General features: G+C 43.3%; 1 protein-coding gene across 1 annotated transcript in view; it reads right to left on the reverse strand.

Annotated features, from left to right (window-relative positions):
- The window catches only part of THOC2 (THO complex subunit 2), an 889,387-nt gene that overhangs the window by 30,408 nt on the left and 838,224 nt on the right, over positions 1–20,755 (reverse strand).

Below are 20,755 nucleotides of genomic sequence, written 5' to 3' on the forward strand. Positions count from 1 at the left end.
CAGACCTTCCTGGAGAAAAGACAAAATTCTAGGAATCCTGACCCTACTATAAGAGAAGCATTTAGATTCACACCAATATAGGTATTTACGCCATACCTTATGGTAAATCTTATGAGTAACAGGCTTGCGAGCCTGAAGCATGGTAGATAGCTGACTCAGAAAAACCACGTTTGGCCAGAACTAAGCGTTCAATTTCCATGCAGTCAGCTTGAGAGAAACGTGATTTGGATGGAGGTAAGGGCCCCGAGTTAAAAGGTCCTTCCTCAGAGGTAACCTTCGAGGAGGAAGAGATGACATCTTTACTAGGTCTGCAAACCAGATCCTGCAAGGACATGCAGGAGCTATTAGAATTACAGACGCTCTCTCCTGCTTGATACGAGCAATGACTCGTGGAAGGAGAGAAAACGGAGGAAACAGGTTTGCTAGGCCTAAATCACAACCGCCAGAGCATCTATCAGGGCAGCCTGAGGATCTCTTGACCTTGAACCGTACCTTGGAAGCTTGGCCTTCTGACGTGACGCCATCAGATCCAACTCTGGCACCCCCCACTTGAGGGTTAACCTGGAGAACACTTCCGGATGGAGAGCCCACTCCCCGGGATGAAAGGTCTGTCTGCTTAGGAAATCCCCAAGAAAAGACAACAAGATCTCCGTATGAGATTTTGCTAGTTGAAAAGAAGGCGCATGAACCAAGATGTCGTCCAGATAAAGCACCACCGTGATTCCCTAAGACCTGACAACTGTCCCTAAGAATCCCCAGAACTTTTGAAAAAATTCTGGGAGCTGTGGCAAGGATAAAACGGAAGAGCTACAAACTGAAAGTGATTGGCCAGGAAAGCGAATCTCAGGAACTTGTGATGATCCCTGTGGATGGGAACATGCAAATACGAGTCCTTCAGGTCTATGGTCGTCATGAACTGACCCTCTTGGACCAAAGTAAGAATGGAACGGATGGTTTCCTTTTTGAAGGATGGTACCCTGAGAAATTTGTTGACACACTTTAGGTCTAAAATGGGATGAAAAGTTTTTTGGGAACCACAAATAAATTTGAATAAAATCCTAGGCCCTGTTCCCTTAGTGAAACTGGAACAATCACTCCGAGGGAGAAAAGGTCCTGAACGGAATACAAGAAAGCCTCTTTTTACCTGGTCTGCAGATAATCTTGAGAGGTGGAATCTGCCCCTGGGAGGACAAGTCTTGAAGTCTATTTTGTAGCCCCTGGGATACTATGTCCACAGCCCAAGGATCTGGGACATCGCGTATCCAAGCTTTTTGAAAGAAGGAAAGTCTGCCCCCACTTGATTTAGTACCGGACCGGTGCCGACCCTCCATGCTGACTTAGACTCAGATGAGGGCTTCTTTGATCGTTTCCCCTTAATCCAAGACTGGGTCTCCAAGGGCTCGATTTATCAAAGCCCTACGGCTGTAAGTTCTCACAAGAACTTGCTCGCCGTAATTTAACAAGCAGCGGTCACCAGACCGCCACTTCCCTAACTTCCCTCAATCTCCGCGGTCGAGTCCAACCGAGGAGATTGACAGCTCCTGCCCGAGCATGATTGGCTGTGCACGGGCAGGGAGTGGGATTGCACGCAAGCGCAAAATTGCGCTTGTGTGCAATGGTGATTATCTGCGGATAATTTCGTCCCGCCACAGGCGAACTGAGGCGTACAGGGGCGCGTTTACGTGCCCCTGTCCGCCTCAGCTTTGATAAATCTAGCCCCAAGTGGACTTGGATTGCTCCGGCTTGGAAGAGGAAGACTTCTGACCTTCGAAGTTACGAAAGGAACAAAAATTAGAATTTTGATGGCCCTTAGGTCTATTCTTCTTGTCTTGTAGTAGAAAGGACCCCTTTCAACCCGTAATTTCAGAAATTATCTCTGCCAGACCAGGACCAAAAACATAATTTATGTAAGAACTTACCTGATAAATTAATTTCTTTCATATTAGCAAGAGTCCATGAGCTAGTGACGTATGGGATATACATTCCTACCAGGAGGGGCAAAGTTTCCCAAACCTCAAAATGCCTATAAATACACCCCTCACCACACCCACAAATCAGTTTAACGAATAGCCAAGAAGTGGGGTGATAAGAAAAAGTGCGAAAGCATAAAAAATAAGGAATTGGAATAATTGTGCTTTATACAAAAAAATCATAACCACCACAAAAAAGGGCGGGCCTCATGGACTCTTGCGAATATGAAAGAAATGAATTTATCAGGTAAGTTCATAAATTATGTTTTCTTTCATGTAATTAGCAAGAGCCCATGAGCTAGTGACGTATGGGATAATGACAACCCAAGATGTGGATCTTCAACGCAAGAGTCACTAGAGAGGGAGGGATAAAATAAAGACAGCCAATTCCGCTGAAAATAATCCACACCCAAAATAAAGTTTAATATTAAAAATATAAGCAGAAGATTCAAACTGAAACAGCTGCCTGAAGTACTTTTCTACCAAAAACAGCTTCAGAAGAAGAAAACACATCAAAATGGTAGAATTTAGTAAAAGTATGCAAAGAAGACCAAGTTGCTGCTTTGCAAATCTGATCCACCGAAGCTTCATTCCTAAACGCCCAGGAAATAGAAACTGACCTAGTAGAATGAGCTGTAATCCTCTGAGGCGGAGTTTTACCCGACTCAACATAGGCATGATGAATTAAAGATTTCAACCAAGATGCCAAAGAAATGGCAGAAGCTTTCTGGCCTTTTCTAGAACCGGAAAAGATAACAAATAGACTAGAAGCCTTTCGGAAAGTCTTAGTAGCTTCAACATAATATTTCAAAGCTCTAACAACATCCAAAGAATGCAATGATTTCTCCTTAGAATTCTTAGGATTAGGGCATAATGAAGGAACTACAATTTCTCTACTAATGTTGTTGGAATTCACAACCTTAGGTAAAAATTTAAAAGAAGTTCGCAACACCGCCTTATCCTGATGAAAAATCAGAAAAGGAGACTCACAAGAAAGAGCAGACAATTCAGAGACTCTTCTGGCAGAAGAGATGGCCAAAAGGAACAAAACTTTCCAATAAAGTAATTTAATGTCCAATGAATGCCTAGGCTCAAACGGAGGAGCTTGAAGAGCCCCCAGAACCAAATTCAAACTCCAAGGAGGAGAAATTGACTTAATGACAGGTTTTATACGAACCAAGGCTTGTACAAAACAATGAATATCAGGAAGATTAGCAATCTTTCTGTGAAAAAGAACAGAAAGAGCAGAGATTTGACCTTTCAAGGAACTTGCGGACAAACCTTTATCTAAACCATCCTGAAGAAACTGTAAAATTCTCGGAATTCTAAAAGAATGCCAGGAAAAATGATGAGAAAGACACCAAGAAATATAAGTCTTCCAGACTCTATAATATATCTCTCTAGATACAGATTTACGAGCCTGTAACATAGTATTAATCACAGAGTCAGAGAAACCTCTTTGACCAAGAATCAAGCGTTCAATCTCCATACCTTTAAATTTAAGGATTTGAGATCCTGATGGAAAAAAGGACCTTGCGACAGAAGGTCTGATCTTAACGGAAGAGTCCACGGCTGGCAAGAGGCCATCCGGACAAGATCTGCATACCAAAACCTGTGAGGCCATGCTGGAGCTACCAGCAGAACAAACGAGCATTCCTTCAGAATCTTGGAGATTACTCTTGGAAGAAGAACTAGAGGCGGAAAGATATAGGCAGGATGATACTTCCAAGGAAGTGATAAAGCATCCACTGCCTCCGCCTGAGGATCCCGGGATCTGGACAGATACCTGGGAAGTTTCTTGTTTAGATGAGAAGCCATCAGATCTATTTCTGGAAGTTCCCACATTTGAACAATCTGAAGAAATACCTCTGGGTGAAGAGACCATTCGCCCGGATGCAACGTTTGGCGACTGAGATAATCCGCTTCCCAATTGTCTATACCTGGAATATGAACCGCAGAGATTAGACAGGAGCTGGATTCCGCCCAAACCAGAATTCAAGATACTTCTTTCATAGCCAGAGGACTGTGAGTCCCTCCTTGATGATTGATGTATGCCACAGTTGTGACATTGTCTGTCTGAAAACAAATGAACGATTCTCTCTTCAGAAGAGGCCAAGACTGAAGAGCTCTGAAAATTGCACAGAGTTCCAAAATATTGATCGGTAATCTCACCTCCTGAGATTCCCAAACCCCATGTGCCGTCAGAGACCCCCACACAGCTCCCCAACCTGTAAGACTTGCATCTGTTGAAATTACAGTCCAGGTCGGAAGAACAAAAGAAGCCCCCTGAACTAAACGATGGTGATCTGTCCACCACGTCAGAGAGTGTCGTACAATCGGTTTTAAAGATATTAATTGAGATATCTTTGTGTAATCCCTGCACCACTGGTTCAGCATACAGAGCTGAAGAGGTCGCATGTGAAAACGAGCAAAGGGGATTGCGTCCGATGCAGCAGTCATAAGACCTAGAATTTCCATGCATAAGGCTACCGAAGGGAATGATTGTGACTGAAGGTTTCGACAAGCTGAAATCAATTTTAGACGTCTCTTGTCTGTCAAAGACAGAGTCATGGACACTGAATCTATCTGGAAACCCAAAAAGGTTACCCTTGTCTGAGGAATCAATGAACTTTTTAGTGAATTGATCCTCCAACCATGATCTTGAAGAAACAACAAAAGTCGATTTGTATGAAATTCTGCTAAATGTGAAGACTGAGCAAGTACCAAGATATCGTCCAAATAAGGAAATGCCACAATACCCTGTTCTCTGATTACAGACAGAAGGGCACCGAGAACCTTTGTAAAAATTCTTGGAGCTGTTGCTAGGCCAAACGGCAGAGCCACAAACTGGTAATGCTTGTCCAGGAAAGAGAATCTCAGAAACTGATAGTGAGCTGGATGAATCGGAATATGCAGATATGCATCCTGTAAATCTATTGTAGACATATAATGCCCTTGCTGAACAAAAGGCAGGATAGTCCTTACAGTTACCATTTTGAATGTTGGTATCCTTACATAACGATTCAATATTTTTAGATCCAGAACTGGTCTGAAGGAATTCTCCTTCTTTGGTACAATGAAGAGATTCGAATAAAACCCCAGCCCCTGTTCCAGAACAGGAACTGGCATAATTACTCCAGCCAACTCTAGATCTGAAACACATTTCAGAAATGCTTGAGCTTTCGCTGGGTTTACTGGGACACGGGAAAGAAAAAATCTCTTTGCAGGAGGTCTTATCTTGAAACCAATTCTGTACCCTTCTGAAACAATGTTCTGAATCCAAAGATTGTGAACAGAATTGATCCAAATTTCTTTGAAAAAACGTAATCTGCCCCCTACCAGCTGAGCTGGAATGAGGGCCGCACCTTCATGTGGACTTAGAAGCTGGCTTTGCTTTTCTAGAAGGCTTGGATTTATTCCAGACTGGAGATGGTTTCCAAACTGAAACTGCTCCTGAGGATGAAGGATCAGGCTTTTGTTCTTTGTTGAAACGAAAGGAACGAAAACGATTATTAGCCCTGTTTTTACCCTTAGATTTTTTATCCTGTGGTAAAAAAGTTCCTTTCCCACCAGTAACAGTTGAGATAATAGAATCCAACTGAGAACCAAATAATTTAATACCCTGGAAAGAAAGGGAAAGTAGAGTCGATTTAGAAGACATATCAGCATTCCAAGTTTTAAGCCATAAAGCTCTTCTAGCTAAAATAGCTAGAGACATAAACCTGACATCAACTCTGATAATATAAAAAATGGCATCACAGATAAAATTATTAGCATGTTGAAGAAGAATAATAATGTTATGAGAATCATGATCTGTTACTTGTTGCGCTAAAGTTTCCAACCAAAAAGTTGAAGCTGCAGCAACATCCGCCAAAGATATAGCAGGTCTAAGAAGATTACCTGAACACAAATAAGCTTTTCTTAGAAAGGATTCAATTTTCCTATCTAAAGGGTCCTTAAAGTACCATCTGCCGTAGGAATAGTAGTACGTTTAGCAAGGGTAGAGATAGCCCCATCAACTTTAGGGATTTTGTCCCAAAACTCTAATCTGTCAGACGGCACAGGATATAATTGCTTAAAACGTTTAGAAGGAGTAAATGAATTACCCAAATTATTCCATTCCCTGGAAATTACTTCAGAAATAGCACCAGGAACAGGAAAAACTTCTGGAATAACTACAGGAGATTTAAAGACCTTGTCTAAACGTTTAGATTTAGTATCAAGAGGACCAGAATCCTCAATTTCTAATGCAATTAGGACTTCTTTAAGTAAAGAACGAATAAATTCCATTTTAAATAAATATGAAGATTTATCAGCATCAACCTCTGAAACAGAATCCTCTGAACCAGAAGAATCATTAGAATCAGAATGATGATGTTCATTTAAAAATTCATCTGGATAAAGAGAAGTTTTAAAAGACTTTTTATGTTTACTAGAAGGAGGAATAACAGACATAGCCTTCTTAATAGATTCAGAAACAAAATCTCATGTTATCAGGAACACTCTGAACATTAGATGTTGATGGAACTGCAACAGGTAATGGTATTTTACTAAAGGAAATATTTTCTGCATTAACAAGTTTGTCATGACATTTAATACAAACAACAGCTGGAGGAACAGCTACCAAAAGTTTACAGCAGATACACTTAGCTTTGGTAGTTCCAGCACCAGGCAGCGATTTTCCTGAAGTATCTTCTGACTCAGATGCAACATGAGACATCTTGCAATATGTAAGAGAAAAAACAACATATAAAGCAAAATTGATCAAATTCCTTAAATGACAGTTTCAGGAATGGGAAAAAATGCCAAAGAACAAGCTTCTAGCAACCAGAAGCAATGAAAAATGAGACTTAAATAATGTCGCAACTTCCGGCGACACGTATGACGCCGGAAACAGAAAAGATTTTTTGCGCCAAAAAAAGTCTGCGCCAAGAATGACGCAATAAAATGAAGCATTTTCAGCCCCCGCGAGCCTAACATCCCACAGGGAAAAAGTCAAATTTTTTAAGGTAAGAAAAAATGATTGATTCAAATGCATTATCCCAAATATGAAACTGACTGTCTGAAAATAAGGAATGTTGAACATCCTGAGTCAAGGCAAAAATGTTTGAATACATATATTTAGAACTTTATAAAAAAGCGCCCAACCATAGCTTAGAGTGTCACAGAAAATAAGACTTACTTACCCCAGGACACTCGTCTACATGTTGTAGAAAGCCAAACCAGTACTGAAACGAAAATCAGCAGAGGTAATGGTATATATATAAGAGTATATCGTCGATCTGAAAAGGGAGGTAAGAGATGAATCTCTACGACCGATAACAGAGAACCTATGAAATAGACCCCGTAGAAGGAGATCATTGCATTCAAATAGGCAATACTCTCCTCACATCCCTCTGACATTCACTGCACGCTGAGAGGAAAACCGGGCTCCAACCTGCTGCGGAGCGCATATCAACGTAGAATCTAGCACAAACTTACTTCACCACCTCCATATGAGGCAAAGTTTGTAAAACTGATTTGTGGGTGTGGTGAGGGGTGTATTTATAGGCACTTTGAGGTTTGGGAAACTTTGCCCCTCCTGGTAGGAATGTATATCCCATACGTCACTAGCTCATGGACTCTTGCTAATTACATGAAAGAAAAGGGTGTTACCCTTGTAAGGTAGCGACAGGAGCTTGGATTTGAAGGTAACATCAGCTGACCAAGATTTCAGCCACAAAGCCCTGCGGGCTAGAACAGTGAAGTCAGACATCTTGGCTCCCAATTTAATGAGTTGCATGTTCGCTTCAGAAATAAAGGAATTGTCTAGTTTGAGGGCCTTGATCCTATCTTGGATCTTTTCCAACGGAGTTTCCTCTAAAACCAACTTTGACAAAGCATTGCACCAATAAGATTCTGCACTTGCCACTGTGGCAATACAGACAGCAGGTTGCCATTGTAGACCCTGATGAACATACATTTTCTTTAAATAAGCCTTCAGCTTTTTGACCATGGGATCCTTAAAGGAACAGCTATCCTCAATAGCAATCGTGATTCACTTAGCCAAAGTAGAAATAGCCCCTTCTACCTTAGGCACTGTGCTCCATGAGTCTCGAATGGAGTCAGAAACAGGAAACATCTTTTTAAAAACTTGAGATGGGGAGAAAGATATCCCTGGCTTATCCCACTCCTGTGCAATCATCTCCAACACACAGTCTGGAACAGGAAACACTTCCACAGGGGATGAAACATCATAGTATTTGTTAAGTTTACTAGATTTCTTAGGGTTGACAGCGACAGAAGAATCAGACTTCCAAAGTAGCCAGTACCTCCTTTAACAGTACACAGAGGTCTTCAAGCTTAAATCTGAAGTTTACCTCTTTAGAGTCAGTTAAAGGAATTATACTGTGCGAATCTGAGATTTCACCCTCAGAAGCTACAGAGGTATTCTCCTCATCAGACTTAGGATGGAGGTCAACCTTCGCAGCAGTAGAGGCGATAGACACCTTACTATCAGAAAAATGTTTAGATTTCCTCTTGCGCTTCCCAAACATGGGAAAAGCAGAAAATGCAGCAGATACCGCAGAAGATACTTGTGCAGCAAAATCTACAGGCAAATATACGCCTCTAGGAGGCTGAGAGGAACTGGAGGCACTGTATGTGACGCTAATGAGGCTTGGGACGCTTCAGGAGAAAGCTGCGGCATAACCTGAACAGCCTTATCCTGGGAGACAATAAGCTCAGAGGGCAATAATTTGTCTTAACATTCTAGCTAAAAATGTAGCACAAAATTGCATAGGCAAAACAATTGGGCCTCTAGATATAATAGACACTTGTCAAAAGAATCAGATTCTTGATCCATATCCATGGCTGTAAAAATAAAAAAAAAACACCAAATTAAATGAGAAATTAAATTTTTATTTAATTTTTTTTAAATAAGAATTACTGTCACTTTAAGAAACTCTTAATTCCTATAAGCATTAACACGCTAATGAGACAGAACTGCCCCAAAGGGACATAACAACTGCAGAAAAAACTCTACACCTCAGACATTCTGAGGTGCCCTACCAGATTCAGAGGATCCCAAAACGATTGCACAGGGACTGCTAGTGACTTCTCCCAAAACAATGGAAGCACAGGGACTGTTTGTCACTTCAATTTCCCACTGTCGCAACAGTCGACACAGAAAAGGCAGCTCCTACGTGACTCCACTCCAATGACGGAAGAGATCATGTGACCGGCAAAGAGGAAAAGCGCAGCACTAAAAGCGTGCGTTTCTTGCCGAAGAAAGAAAAGCCGTTTACAGCTCTCACTGTCTTAAAGAAACTGCCATTAAAAAATAAAAAGACTTAAAAAATGAAATGTTTGTCCCCACTTCACAGCCTTACACAACATGCCCCAATATAAACTTGCACACACAAAGTTTATTTTACTTAAGAGCCAGTAAGTAAAAACTTCCCCAATAAAGAGAAGAATTAACCCATGTTTGTCCCCATCACATACATAAGTACCTGCCCACTGCTTCAGCAATCCTAAGGATAAGGATTATCTTTCTGTCCCAATATTCTGCAGAGTTAACTCCTGAAGTGCAAGTCTCCAACACCTAGAAAACAAAAGCACTTACCTGCAATCTAGCTGTCCATCAGAAAGACAGCTCACCAGGCGTGAAAGGACACATACTCCTTACAGAGACCTGTGGAAAAAGAAAGAACAGAGTAACCAACTCTGGCTTTCTGAGACTAAGGCAGCAAATATGTTAGAAAACAAAGTAAGGACCACCTCACCACTTCCTAACTGCTTAAAAGCCACCACTACTCTTACTCAAGAGATTGATGTGGACACAGGTAAACCCAAATCCTTGCTCGCAGGGATAAGTACCCAAAAAAGGAAAAATATCTTCAGACACCAAACGTCACCTCCTCCATTTACAGAGGCAAATAGAATGACTGGGGGTTATGGGTAAGGGAAGTGACAATTAACAGCTTTGCTGTGGTGCCCTTTGCCTCCTCCTGCTGGCCAGGAGTGAATATCCCACTAGTAATAGGAATGCTGCCGTGGACTCTCCATGTCTTAGGAAAAAAAACTTAAATTATGCTTACCTGATAATTTTCTTTTCTTCAGATGGAAAGAGTACACAGCTGCATTCCTTACTTTTGGGAATGTAGAACCTGGCCACCAGGAGGAGGCAAAGACACCCCAGCCAAAGGCTTAAATACTCCTCCCACTTCCTTCATCCCCTAGTCATTCTGCCGAGGAACCCCTACCCAACAAAATCCCGCTTCGTCCGAAGCCGAGAACAACTTTGAAAAAAAGGAAAAGGCCTAAGGACACTGACCCGCAGATAGTCCACAGCCTCCAAGAGACACCGTCCCCAGCAGTCCGTCTCCAAACAACACACCCCTTACTAAAGAAAGGGAACAAACTACAATATTCTTCCACAAAGAAAAGGCACTGAGAAAACATGATTGTACTTGAAACGCGTGGCTAATGCCCCTTCAGGGACTCAAGGCGCTGCTCATTTTATCAACCTTGAAAGGAGGAAAGGCTGAGTAGACCTTGCCGGGGATCGAACTTGAAACAGTGCAGGGTAGCCACAGTGCATTAGTATGCTGAGCTAGCATAAGGAACTAAAAAAAAACCCCTAAAAAGAGCACGACTCCTAAATAAAAACACAGAGCAAAAACCAGAGAAACCGGTCAGGCTAACAGAGACCCAACCAGTCTCATTCATAAAAACAAGAGGAGGCAACGCCCAGACCCCAGAATACAAAAACCACAGGATAAGGCTGGGAGTCTGAAACAGAGACAGGATCTTCCCCTAACACAGTGCAACCGCAACTCAAGACTAAGGTCCCCAAGGCGCAAAAAGGTATCTCAGAATACCGAAATATTCAGAACGAAACCTCGTGCAGCAAGCTCAGATAGGTCTGACGAACAACACCTGAAGCAAAAACACTGCATGCTGCAGTCATCTAAAAATGACTCTGAAACTTAAATACTTGCAGGGCAAGTAGAAAGCAGCTGAAGATAGGATCCTTCAGATTATTAAGTATCCACTAACCAGCAGATAACGTCGCAGGCTAAGAGCCGCCGGTCCTTCCCACAAATCTTGAATGTGGAGGAGAAACCTCAAAAAGACTTACTGTACCTCGAATGCTCCAAGGATGAAATAGCAGAGCAACAGATCTCAGATCCTGCTCCAACACCAGACATGTCTGATAGACAGGGGGACAGAAGACCCCAACCACAAGCCCCCAGGGAATGGAAGAAAAAGGGGGAGACTCACCCACCTCAACAGAGCTCGGGTGCCAACCCAATCCGCTAGCCCAAAATAAGGCACTCCCAAGGAGAATCCCTAGGACCTGGAACAATGAAAAGTGCAAAAGATCCGAAGGAAGACCTGTCACAACTCTCTTAGACCGTCTCTAAGTAGAGAGACCAATTTCCAACAGGTGGAACAGAGCCCACAGAACAGCAGATGCTGCCCCTTACAGAAATAAGCCACCTGATCCAACCTCCAACACCCAGGGCAGGACAAGGACCCTCCAGAGAGAGGAAACCTCCAACTCATACGGAAGATAAACTATCCCCTCCAAAGGGAAGGGCACAGATAAGAACAGCGTACATGTCCACAAGACATGAAGCCATAGTATGATCAAAACAAGGACCGAATGAAAATCATCCAGACACCACTGTTGACCCAACAGAGAAAAAAACTCCCCAATAGAGAAGCGCACTCCGTCCGAAGGACAACTCAGGCCTTAAAGTTTATAACCAGTCCCAGAAGGTGGATGAGAACTCTGGCCAACCTGCTTTCAAGCCCATGAGCTAGCCCCTATGTCGCAACATAGGGTCCTTGAAAAAAACATAATTTATGCTTACCTGATAAATTTATTTCTCTTGTGATGTATCAAGTCCACGGATTCATCCTTACTTGTGGGATATTCTCCTTCCCTACAGGAAGTGGCAGAGAGAGCACCCACAGCAGAGCTGTCTATATAGCTCCCCCTTAGCTCCACCCCCCAGTCATTCGACCGAAGGCTAGGAAGAAAAAGGAGAAACCATAGGGTGCAGTGGTGACTGAAAGTTTAAAAATCAAAATATATATGCCTTTCTTAAATAAACAGGGCGGGCAGTGGACTCGATACATCACAAGAGAAATAAATTTATCAGGTAAGCATAAATTACGTTTTCTCTTGTTAGATGTATCGAGTCCACAGATTCATCCTTACTTGTGGGATACCAATGCTTTAGGACACGGATGAAGGGAGGGACAAGACAGGGACCTTAAACGGAAGTCACCACTGCTTGTAGAACCTTTCTCCCAAAAATAGCCTCCGAAGAAGCAAAAGTATCAAATTTGGAAAAAGTATGAAGCTTAGACCAAGCCGCCGCCTTACAAATCCGTTCAACAGAAGCCTCATTTTTAAAAGCCCACAGCTCTAGTAGAATGAGCAGTAATTCTTTCAGGAGGCTGCAGTCCAGCAGTCTCATAGGCCAAACGGATGATGCTTTTCAGCCAAAAGGAAAGAGAGGTAGCCGTAGCCTTTTGGCCTCTCCGCTTACCAGAATAAACAACAAACAATGAAGATGTTTGACGGAAATCTTTGGTTGCTTGTAAGTAGAACTTTAAAGCACAAACCACATCAAGATTGTGCAACAGACGTTCCTTCTTTGATGAAGGATTAGGACACAGAGAAGGAACAAGAATCTCGATTGATATTCTTATTAGAAACAACCTTAGGAAGAAAACCAGGTTTGGTACGCAAAACCACCTTATCTGCATGGAAAATAAGATAAGGAGAATCACACTGTAAAGCAGATAGCTCAGAAACTCTTCGAGCCGAAGAGATAGCAACTAAGAACAAAACTTTCCAACATAGAAGCTTAATATCTATGGAATGCATAGGTTCAAATGGAACCCCTTGAAGAACTCTAAGGACTAAGTTTAGGCTCCAAGGAAGAGCAACAGGCGTAAATACAGGCTTAATTCTGACCAAAGCCTGACTAAAAATTTGAACGTCTGGAACAACTGCCAGACGTTTGTGTAGTAGAATAGACAAAGCAGATATTTGTCCTTTTAGAGAACTAGCTGATAATCCCTTCTCCAAACCTTCTTGGAGAAAAGACAATATTCTAGGAATCCTAATCTTACTCCATGAGTAACCTTTGGATTCACACCAATAAAGATATTTGCGCCAAATCTTATGATAGATCTTCCTGGTGACAGGTTTTCTAGCCTGAATCAGGGTATCAATGACCGACTCAGAGAACCCACACTTTGATAGAATTGGGCGTTCAATCTGCAAGCAGTCAGACGCAGAGAAACCAGATTTGGATACGAGAACGGACCTTGGATTAGAAGGTCCCGCCTCATTGGCAGGGTCCACTGTGGAACCGAGGACATGCCCACTAGGTCTGCATACCAATCCTGCGTGGCCACGCAGGTGCTCACAGAATCACTGAAGCTCTCTCCTGCTTGATTCTGGCAACCAGACGTGGGAGGAGAGAAAGCGGTGGAAATACGTAGGCCAGATTGAAGGACCAAGGTACTGCTAGAGCATCTATCAGTACCGCCTTGGGATCCTGGGACCTGGACCCGTAACGAGGAAGTTTGGCATTCTGACGCGATGCCATCAGATCCAATTCTGGTGTGCCCCATAGCTGAATCAGCTGAGCAAATACCTCCGGATGGAGTTCCCACTCCCCCGGATGAAAAGTCTGACGACTTAGAAAATCCGCCTCCCAGTTCTCTACTCCTGGAATGTGGAATGCTGAGAGATGGCAAGAGTGATCCTCTGCCCATCGGATTATTTTGGTTACCTCCATCATCGCTAGAGAACTCCTTGTTCCTCCTTGATGATTGATATAAGCTACAGTCGTGATGTTGTCCGACTGAAACCTGATGAATTTGGTTGCAGCAAGCTGAGGCCACTCCTGAAGCGCTTTGAATATCGCTCTCAGTTCTAGGATGCTTATCGGAAGAAGAGATTCCTCCCGAGACCATAAGCCCTGTGCTTTCAGGGAGTTCCAGACTGCACCCCAGCCTAGCAGGCTGGCATCTGTCGTTGCAATGAGCCACTCTGGCCTGTGGAAGTACATTCCCTGAGACAGGTGGTCCTGAGACAAACACCAGAGAAGAGAATCTCTGGTCTCCCATTCCACTGTTTGAGCATGCATAGTTGCAGTGGTCTGAGGTGTAGGCGGGCAAAAGGAACTATGTCCATTGCCACTACCATGAGTCCGATTACCTCCATACACTGAGCCACAGATGGCCAAGGAATGGAATGAAGAGTTCGGCAAGTGGTTAAGAGTTTTGATTTTCTGACCTCCGTCAGAAATATTTTCATTTCTACCGAATCTATCAGAGTCCCTAGAAAGGAAACTCTTGTAAGAGGGAAGAGAGAACTCTTTTTTATGTTCACCTTCCACCTGTGAGATCTCAGAAAAGCCAACACAATGTCCGTGTGAGACTTGGCTAGCTGAAAAGTCGAAGCCTGGATTAAGATGTCATCTAGATAAGGCGCCACTGCTATGCCCCGAGGTCGTAGAACCGCCAGAAGGGACTCTAGCACCTTTGTGAAAATTCTTGGAGCCGTGGCTAACCCGAAGGGAAGAGCCACAAACTGGTAATGCCTGTCTAGAAAGGCAAATCTGAGAAATTGAAGATGATTTCTGTGAATAGGGATGTGTAGATACGCATCCTTTAAGTCCACGGTAGTCATATATTGACCTTCCTGGATAAGAGGCAGAATAGTCCGAATGGTTTCCATCTTGAATGATGGAACTTTGAGGAACTTGTTTAGAATTTTGAGATCCAAGATTGGTCTGAAAGTTCCCTCTTTTTTGGGAACCACAAACTGGTTTGAGTAGAACCCTAGCCCCTGTTCCTCTTTTGGGACTGGGCGGATCACCCCCATGGTAAGAAGATCTTCTACACAGCGTAAGAACGCCTCTCTCTTTGTCTGGTTTACAGACAATCGAGAAATATGAAATCTCCCCCTTGGAAGGGAGTCTTAGAATTCCAGAAGATATCCCTGGGACACAATTTCTAAAGCCAAGGGATCGTGAACATCTCTAGCCCAAGCCTGAGCGAAGAGAGAGAGTCTGCCCCCTACTAGATCCGGTCCCGGATCGGGGGCTACCCCTTCATGCTGTCTTAGAGGCAGCTGCAGGCTTTTTGGCCTGTTTACCCTTGTTCCAAGCCTGGTTAGGTCTCCAGACTTACTTGGATTGGGCAAAATTCCCCTCTTGCTTTGTAGCAGAGGAAGCTGAAACGGAACCACTCTTGAAGTTCCGAAAGGAACGAAAATTATTTTGTTTGATCTTCATCTTATTTGATCTATCCTGAGGAAGGGCATGACCTTTCCCTCCAGTGATGTCTGAAATAATCTCTTTCAGTTCAGGCCTGAATAGGGTCTTTCCTTTGAAAGGGATGTTCAAAAGTTTAGATTTAGATGACACATCGGCAGACCAGGACTTAAGCCCTGCGTGCTAAAATGGCAAAACCTGAATTCTTTGCCGCTAATTTAGCCAGTTGAAAAGCGGCATCTGTAATAAAAGAATTAGCCAACTTAAGGGCCTTGATTCTGTCCATAATCTCCTCTAATGGAGTCTCCATCTGAAGAGCCTCTTCTAGAGCCTCAAACCAGAAAGCAGCTGCAGTAGTTACAGGAACAATGCACGCAATAGGTTGGAGGGAAAAACCCTGATGAACAAAAATTTTCTTCAGGAGACCCTCTAATTTTTTTATCCATAGGATCTTTGAAAGCACAACTGTCTTTGATAGGTATAGTTGTACGCTTAGACAGAGTAGAAATAGCTCCCTCCACCTTAGGAACTGTCTGCCACGAGTCTCGCATGGTGTCAGATATGGGAAACATTTTCTTAAAAACAGGAGGGGGAGAGAACGGAATACCTGGTCTATCCCACTCCTTAGTAATAATATTCACAATCCTCTTAGGGACTGGAAAAACATCAGTGTAAACAGGAACCTCTAAGTATTTATCCATTTTACACAATTTCTCTGGAACCAATATAGGGTCACAATCATGTAGAGTCGCTAATACCTCCCTGAGCAATAAGCGGAGGTGTTCAAGCTTAAATTTAAAGGTCGTCATATCAGAATCTGTCTGAGGAAGCATCTTTCCTGAATCAGAAATTTCTCCCTCAGATAACAAATCCCTCACCCCTACTTCAGAGCATTGTGAGGGCATATCAGATACGGCTACTAAAGCGTCAGACAGCTCAGTATTTCCTTGTAAACCAGGCAGTTTAGATAAAACCTCTGTGAGGGTTGTATTCATAACTGTGGCCATGTCTTGTAAAGTAAAAGAATTTGACGCACTAGAGGTACTTGGCGTCACTTGTGCGGGCGTTACTGGTTGTGACACTTGGGGAGAGCTAGATGGCGAACCCTCATTTACTTCTGACTGAGAATCATCTATTGCTCTATTTTTAAGTGCTAATATATGTTCTTTATAGTTTATAGACATATCAGTACAATTGGGAAACATTCTAAGAGGGGGTTCCACAATGGCTTCCAATCATATTAAACAAAGATTTTCCTTGGTGTCAGATATGTTAAACAGGCTAGTAATGTAACAAGCAAGCTTGGAAAACACTGTAATCAAAGCAAAAAACACTTAGAAATAAAATGGTACTGTGCCTTTAAGAGAAAAAAAGCTGCACCAGTTCTGCAAAACATTGTAAAAAAGCAGTAAACTTAACAAAATTTTTACAGTAGCATTATAAAGACTTAGTAACTTTGCACAGCTATGCAAATAAACAATTAACCCATTAATGGCAAAAACGGATTGAAAAAAACGTTAAACCCAGTAAAAAAGACTTTCAGCACCTTGCCACAGCTCTGCTGTGGCTCCTACCTGCCCTTCAGAACAATTTGTGGGGAAAAAAAACTTCTTTAACAGCCCTCAAACACAGCAGGAAACTCAGGAGAAGCAGTGATATGTCTCAGAGGAAAGGAAACTGCGCAACTGAGGCGCGAAAATTGGCCCCTCCCACCTCACTTGATGTTTTGAGGCCTATCAGAGAAACACCAGTGTGTCTCTTAATTAACCATGTGAGTTACAAAATTCAAAACCAAGCCATAATGACCCCTTTAGTCCCTTCAAAAAACGTTATAATTGCATCAATAAACAAAACGTTTTTTCTTAACAGTGTCACCAGTAACTAATGAGCCCTTCAAGCAAGCTGAAATTCCTATTAAAATGTCTGAATACAGCTTACCCTTCCCTCATGGGGATATTGCCAACCTTTTCTAGAATTAACACAGTCTGTCTAGAAAAATATAGACTGAACATACCTCATATGCAGCTTAGCCTGCAAACTGTTCTCCCAACTGAAGTTTTCCAGTACTCTTCAGGCCTTGTGAGAACAGCAGTGGATCTTAGTTACAAAGTGCTAAGATCATCATCCTCCTTGCAGAAATCTTCATCCCTTTTCTGCCAGAGAGTAAATAGTACACACCAGTACCATTTAAAATATTAAACTTTTGCTTGAGAAATAAAAAACTAACATTATAGTCACCACATAGCTCTTTGCCCTTCCTAGCAGTTAAGCAGGCAGACAGAATGACTGGGGGTGGAGCTAAGGGGGGAGCTATATAGACAGCTCTGCTGTGGGTGCTCTCTCTGCCACTTCCTGTAGGGAAGGAGAATATCTCACAAGGATGAATCCGTGGACTCGATACATCTTACAAGAGAAAACTGGGTCATCCCGAATCAGTCCATCGGATCATAAGTCTCCAGACATCCAAGAAGGCTCCAAGACAAGAACTCCAGACCCAGAATCGTCCTAGAACGAACAACACCCTAAGGGAACACAAGATACCCCGTCTGAAGCAATCAGACCACACAGGGGATGAGAACCGGGAAACCCGGAGAATGGGTACAGTACTCACTCGTAATTCCCAGCCCAAAGGGAAGAGAACACCCTTCCCGGCGGTCAACACCCCCCACCCAGCAAGGTACTAGGCCACAACAAAGTCATGCAATTTCTCTAGAGCCCAAAGGCCCCAAGGGCAGCACTAAGGGAAATGAAAACGAGAACAGAGTCAACCGAAAGAGAGTAGAAGAAAGGCTAGTTTCCATAACCCTTTCAGATTAACGTTCCAGAGGACCACACCTAAGGGAGAAGAACGCAAAGCATCCCGAACCCAGGCAGAAAAATATTCCCTAAGCAAAAACCTTGTAAAAAGGGACAACACCTCCTATCGCCCCTGATATGGAGACGACTAACTCCCGAAAGAAGACAGAACCTCACGGCCTTCATTTCCTAATTAAGCGGCCAAAGCCGCCACAAAAACTGAAGTCCAAAAAGTCTCTACCCAAAGGAAGAGAACCTCTAAAAGGACACTTCCAAAGAAACCATGAAAGACCATGAAAGGCAAAACCGTAAGAACGGCGGTATGAAGGACCTAAATCCTCCAAGCCTTCAACCCACAACGGGAAGGAACACTCTAGTTCCCGAAAAATTTGGAAACGTCTGAGCATGTCGCCGCGGATCTCAATGGAGTCCCGGCCCACTAGAAGACTGAACCAATTCCCCATGCCCCTAAGCAACAACAGACCCTCAAGTCCTCTGAGGATGCTAGTTGAAGCTTGTAAAACAAGACAATCACACAATCATATTGTGATCACTGGGCGCCCACACCGGACCAACCGGACATAAAAAGGTGCCACGTGTCTGAACTAGGCCTCAAAGACCAGCCTGAAACCAAGGGCCCCAGCACTGTCAAGGCCACATAGAGTCTCCACCGATGATGGAGGGAAAAAGAACTGTCAGACAGACTTTTGTAAACAGAGCGAACAAAATCGCGAGTATCAATTCCAGAGAGGAAAGTTCCCGAATGAAATATCACACCACAACATGAGCTTTAAACCAGATGAAAATAAAATATAAGGCAACCCATAGGTTATCGCCCAGGAAGAACTGATGAACCCGCAGTACCAACCCAACAGGGGTCCGAGACTTCCAAGCTCAGAACTGGAAAAGGATACACAAATAACAGACTATAAGAAGATTACTTCATCGCCTTATGTCTATGTATGCAAGCCAGTCGAAGAGTAAGACTGAGAATCCCCAGACCCATTAAGAGTGGGTCTTAGTAGGACACGCAGGTGCGCCAGTATAACTAAAGGCTCAACATACCTCCGCTGGGACAAAAGGAAACACCACCGGCCCCGAAGGTTGATCCCCTGAGGCTTCAGGGGCAGTCGCTCCCCCGGAAGGCTGAACTGGACCAGGCGATCGCACGCCTGACGAGCCCCGGTTAACGAAACACAGACATTATCGTAAGCACACTCCCGGAAGGTGCAAATGCACCAGCGCCAAAAATATGGCCATGCGGAACCATGTCGTAACCTCCGGTGGGAACAGGCCACACTCCCTAGAAAGGATAAGTAGCGTATGGGTTACCTGCATACGTAGTAAGAGTTGATGGTAGGGAACTCGTCTCGTGAGAAATAGAATCCCCAGAGACGGATGGCTCAGTGGGCACCCGATTCCCCGGAACAGGGCACTCTAAAACGTCATTCGAACATAACTGATGGGCATGTATCACCCGGGCCAATTCATATTCTTCGCAAGAAGTAGAGTCTGAATCAGAGACATCCGTCTCCAAGAATCCTCGATAACTGGGACACTGCCGCCTCCAGAGAACCAGACCAGGATTTCTCCGTCACCACGCAGTCAGAAAAATGAAAATGGGGTCACAAGGTAAACCGTGCAGTCCATGCAAAAGCACGCCCGACCGAAAAGGCTGCGTCACTAGACATAGGCCGTTATGTTCCAAAATAGCCATGAGCCGAAGCAACACTACATAGAAGCAGACATAATTACATAAACATGATTATAAACCCCCCTGTTCAATAATCCCCCTCAGGAGATATTAACCCTGGATTCCTAGATAAAAAAGGAGCCTCACTGAGACCCTATGTTAAAGTTATCCCTGAAAGGTTGTAGCCCCTCTCGGATAAACAGTTGAAATTACAATACAATACATCTATGATGAAAGTAAAATGAAACAATCTTACCGGAATCTACGCCGTGGAACAGGAACACGGCCCTTCAAGTGTGACAGATAGTAGTGTCGCCTCTGCCCTGGACTTGAGAAAAAAAAAGCAGGCAGTGAAACTCGTCAACGCCAATTGCTTGTGGAGCTGTTAATATGAGTCGGGATGGTTTCCCAGAAAGACTCTCCCTGCATCTCCGGACCCCAAGTTTCACCCATGCTCTCACTGAGAGGCTGACAGGACTACTTAAAACTCCAGTCCCATGCCGAAGAGTACTACCCTACATAAGAGACTATTGAAAACTTCTGACACTTCTCTGCCAACCTCCTGGGACGAAAGGCAAAGAATGACTGGGGGATGAGGGAAGTGGGAGGAGTATTTAAGCCTTCTGCTGTGGTGTCTTTGCCTCCTCCTGGTGGCCAGGTTCTAAATTCCCAAAAGTAATGAATGCAGCTGTGGACTCTTTCCATTTATGAAGAAAAGTGTATTAATATAACAGTGTTGGTTATGCAAAACAATAACAATTCTGGTGTAGACTGTCCCTTTAAGTGAATGAGGCTTGGTCTATATAATCAAGTGAGTTTTGTATATATAATTAAGAATAGTACAAATAGATGTTGTATACATACTGATGAGGGATTGGTATTCTGTGTGTGAGATATGTTCCCTATGTAAATAAGTTTGACATGGGTCCTGCTATGTATGCGTGTAATTATACAGGGATGAGTAAAGTATATTGGTGAATGCTTTGTATTTAGTTAATACAAAC

Source organism: Bombina bombina, chromosome 1 (assembly GCF_027579735.1).
Source record: "Bombina bombina isolate aBomBom1 chromosome 1, aBomBom1.pri, whole genome shotgun sequence".
Classification (NCBI taxonomy): domain Eukaryota; kingdom Metazoa; phylum Chordata; class Amphibia; order Anura; family Bombinatoridae; genus Bombina; species Bombina bombina.